Source organism: Tachysurus vachellii, chromosome 19, assembly GCF_030014155.1.
Source record: "Tachysurus vachellii isolate PV-2020 chromosome 19, HZAU_Pvac_v1, whole genome shotgun sequence".
NCBI classification, from domain to species: domain Eukaryota; kingdom Metazoa; phylum Chordata; class Actinopteri; order Siluriformes; family Bagridae; genus Tachysurus; species Tachysurus vachellii.
Window position 1 is genome coordinate 15,140,576 of NC_083478.1, and position 5,126 is coordinate 15,145,701.

The window sequence follows — 5,126 nt, forward strand, 5'->3', positions numbered from 1 at the left end:
ATCTTAGATTCAGTAGGGGTTAACCAGAATTAATAATAGGACCCACTCATAATGGATGCCACACTCTTGATCTTGTTCTAACCTTCGGATTAAATATAGAAAATATAGTCACAGTGCCTCAATCAGAAGCTATCTCTGACCATTATCTCATTTCATAAAATTTTGCTTCGGAAATGATATTTGCAATTTGCCACATCATCCGGTGTTAAACGTACATTTAATTTATCTTAACTTTATATAACATCAGCTAGGGAATTAGAACGTAAATGGCATCAAACTAAATGATCAGTTTTCCGATTAGCATGAAAGCAAAGCCTTCATGGCTACAAAAAAATCTCTTAGTGCTGCTAGATCGGTGTATTTCTCCAGCCTTATTGAAGATAAAGATAATCCTAAATTTTTATTTGATACTGTAGCAAAATTAACTATGAATAAAAACACTGTCGAAATGTGCACACCATCTATTTGTAACAGTAATACATTCATTCATTCATTCATTCATTCATCTTCTACCGCTTATCCGAATTACCTCGGGTCACGGGGAGCCTGTGCCTATCTCAGGCGTCATCGGGCATCAAGGCAGGATACACCCTGGACGGAGTGTCAACCCATCGCAGGGCACACACACACACACACACACTCTCATTCACTCACGCAATCACACACTAGGGACAATTTTCCAGAGATGCCAATCAACCTACCATGCATGTCTTTGGACCGGGGGAGGAAACCGGAGTACCCGGAGGAAACCCCCGAGGCACGGGGAGAACATGCAAACTCCACACACACAAGGTGGAGGCGGGAATCGAACCCCGACCCTGGAGGTGTGAGGCGAACGTGCTAACCACTAAGCCACCGTACCCCCCTATAACAGTAATAATGTTTATGAATTATTTTAATGGAAAAATTGATAACATCAGGCAGAAAATTCAGACCATTAATTTAATACCAAAAAATTTGATAGATAATGTCATAGATAATATTTGTGTTTTTGATCAGTATTTAGACCATTTTAATCCCTTTCGAGAGACTGACTTATTTTCACTGATTTCTTCTTCAAAATGATCAATCTGCACACTGGATCCCTTACACACATGTTTCTTTAAACAGGTGCTACCAGTAGCTATCCAACCCATTCTAAAGATAATAAATTCTTACCTTTGCACTGGCTATGTGCTGAAATTTTTTTTTCAGGCTAGTGGTTATCAAACTTTTGATTAAAAACCTGACCTCGACCCAACCCAGCTGTCCAACTATAGGCCAATATCAAACCTCCCTTTTATCTCCAAGATCCTAGAAAAAGTTATAGCTCAGCAGTTATGCTCATACCTACATAGGAATAATATTTATGAAATGTATCAGTCAGGATTTAGGCCTCATCATAGAGGAGAGACAGTGCTGGTTAAAGTTGTAAATGACCTGTTACTGGCATCTGATTAGGGTTGTGTCTACTTGCTGGTATTGCTTGATCTTAGTGCAGCTTTTGATACCATTGACCATGCTATTCTCCTTGATCGGATAGAACATGTTGGTGTTAACGGGACAGGCTTCTCCTCTATCAGGTATTATTTGAGGAATCAATATCAGTTCGTAGATCTGTAGTAGGTTCTGTTTTAGGCCCATTGCTTTTCTCTCTATATATGCTACCCCTTGGTAGAATTTTTGATAAACATGGTATTGGCTTCCAGTGTTATGCTGATGACACGCAGCTTATTTCAGCTACAGTAAGTCAGATGTGTTTCCATACTTCTGCAAAGCTGCTTTGAGAATATTGGAATTGTTAAAAGCGGTATGCAAATAAATTGAATTTGACTTGGACGGAGGCTGTGCAAGTGTTGACCTGTGTTTGATTTATGTGCCTCAACAAATGCATTAGACTGTGTTGACACACTGTGGCATTGGTCAGGTTAGTTTTCCCAAGACCGCTATTTTTGCAATAAGGGAAGCTGGTGTATTCATCACCAGATTTATGTGTGTACCATTTGCTACTTCAGAAGCATTCTGCTCTGGATTATGGCCTGCAGCCCGCTACCATTTCTCTTCATCGGGATAATTGAAGGTAGGTCACAGCCATGGGAACTATGTTACACACATACTATTACTATGACTAATTTGTAATCATAATGGCAGTATAGTTAGCAAATTGCCAGGATGTGTTTTCATACACATCTCTTTGAGATTTTCTGCATTCTTGTCTGTTAATAGGCAGATCAACACAATTAAAACACCCACACTAAGACCATCCAAATGACTTTGGGGTGATAATCAAAAGGGTTCCTCATTCTAACAACAGGATTAGCTTTGTTCCTAACTTGTCTATGATATTCAGATCTGTCTGAATGAGAGTGTATTGTAGTCAGTATGTTGTACTATGTAGTAGTCTGTTTACGTATTTGTCTGTCTGCAGGTGTTTACTTTACACATGCTCATACGTGGGTTATGTGGGAATCGCCGAAGTCGACTCTCAAATGCAGAATCCTGCCGACATTACACCAACTTGCTGTGGAAGTTTTTTGAAAAATTAGCACACCGGTATGCACAATGCCTGATCATCTCCAGATCAGGATAACCTTACCAAGGTCATTAGCCTGAGACTTGCCATATCGTCTCCAGCTCCTTCTGAAACTCTACTATTTTACACAATCTCTGGTAATAACAGTTTCTATCCACAAACAACTTCTATTCTCATACACACACGGACAGACCCTTACAGTACAAACAACTTCCCAAACAGTCCCTAAATACCAGTCCATCACCAAGAAAGCCCAGCATAGTTTCTACTTTCTACTGAGGCTGAGGAAAGCCCACCTCCCTCCCCTTATCCTGACTATGCTCTACAGAGGGACCATCAAGAGCATCCTGAGCAGCTGCATCACTGCATGTTTAGGCAATTGCACCAGTTTACAACCAAAGCATGTTTACTTACACTTTATAAGATGGAATATTGATAAGTGTTGCTCTCTGTGCACCATTTTTTTGTAGTGGATTGTCCATCTCATAGTATTTTGTGCTGCCTGTTGTCTTTGCACAGTCTGCACAAGTTTACACACATGCACTTTATATGGAATTGTCTGATTGTACCGAGTTCCTTGATGTTTAATTTAGCTTTATGTCTTTCTATTGCCCCAAAGCCCTGGAGGAATGATGTTTCATTTCACTACAGACTGCAACAGCTTTTATATGATTTAAATGACAATACAAAACATGACATACTGTAGGTACACATTCACATGTATGAGTGAAACCTTAAAGATTAAACAATCACCCTCTGAAATCTCTTTTGACATTTTTTGTTGTTGCTGTGCACATAATTGGGCACTGTTTTTTAAATAGTGGTCCTATTATACACCTAACAATTGAGTTTGCAGAAACATTAGCTCATGATAAATAAATGATCAAATAGGATGGTTACACAAAATAATGTGTCAAATACAAGACACATTTTAGCTTGGCTACTAGGTATTTCAGCTGTAAAACCTTTGAAGACATAATGCAGCTCTAGACACACCTCGTGGGTAGAAATATTTCTGAACCTACACAGCTTTTTAACTAAATTAATTTTAGTAATTAGCAGTCATATAGTCAATAAGCTACAGTTGACTTAATAGACATCCAACATTTTTAATCCAAAGCCCTATGATAATGTTTTGGTTTGTTTAATATGGGGCATTGTATTTCAAATCACCCTCATACTACAACCCTACAAGAAGTTCAATATTGACTTTTTTAAAATGACATATTTTGAAATTGCCTGACATACTACCAAAATGACAAAGCTTAGTGTTACACTAGCTGCCACTGAAATTATGAATGCATGAGATCAATTATCCATAAAACCATCAAATAATATTAAATATATGCACCCAAAATGTAGGGACTGTCATAAAGGTAAAGTGCTATGATGAGATAATGTGATAATTGCATGTGCAATTGCCTTCTCTTGAACAGTAGGGCTACATACATTCACTTCTCACTTGAAAAATATGCAATTTTTTTCTCAGCACCTTTTGCTCATCATTGGTCAGTTTCTGGTTACATGACGCAATATCTCGTGTCACCCAACTGAGGATGGCTTCCCTTTTAAGGGGTCCTTTGGTTTTTCGTAAAATCGTAAAAGGTAGCACAGGCACAATAATCCAAAAACTAAACAGACAGACTAGCAAAATGGTGAGTTTCCTCTCTTTCTCCTTGAGGGTGATGAGTGTGGAACGCCACTCTGATTGGTCTCAGAATTCTTGGCAGGCTTTTTGTCACCATGCTCTGCTACCGCATGCTCTCTGGCTATCCATAACAATCATGGTGCTGAACTGACACTGTCCTTTCTGCACTTCTGTGGTAGTAGCGGAAGGAGCGATAGAATGCTCCCTGAGATGATATGAGGAAGAAACCTTAAGTGAAACCAGGCTCAGACAGGAACCCATCCTCATTTGGGTGATAATGGACAGTAAATATTGTAAATGTAAATAATGTCCTTTCTACAACAGTTTAGAATAATGCAACTGAGAGCTCCTAACGAACTAATGGGTCAGCACAACTCTGAGTTCACCACTGACCTAACACCAGTGCTGTTAAGTGTCACGCATTGAGAGTGACAGTCACTCATTTGGGTTTTTTGTCACGCTCTCCCTCCACACATCGTATTTCTCACGCAGAAAAACTTTTTGACTATTTATCATATATTTAATATGCCGCAGCGGCCAAAATGTATCTGTCCGCACCGCTTAGTCGACCCTGACACTTATCAGCCAATCAAAAAAAAGAGGCTTGTGAAAAAGAGGCTATGTTCAGTGAAGGTACCTTTGTTAGTGAAGTGAGCAAAACAACACTATGTGGAGAGGAATATGTGATGTATGCACTCAATGTTTTCAGTGCTCTAGAGGGCACTATAGCTTATTTCCATTATTTTGATTTGTTGTACATGAGGAGACAGTTCTCAGTAAAAGGCTATAGGCTAAAATGAGTTAGCATGGCAATTGTCTCTGTGTATCATTGTGTTATATAAACCCTAAAATATAACAGAATGTACAGTGTGAACGTTGGATAATAAACACCCAGGATTAACTGCAAACCCCGGGTAAATGATATGCAGTGTAAAGTATGATAAAAGACAATCCCAGAATTGATTT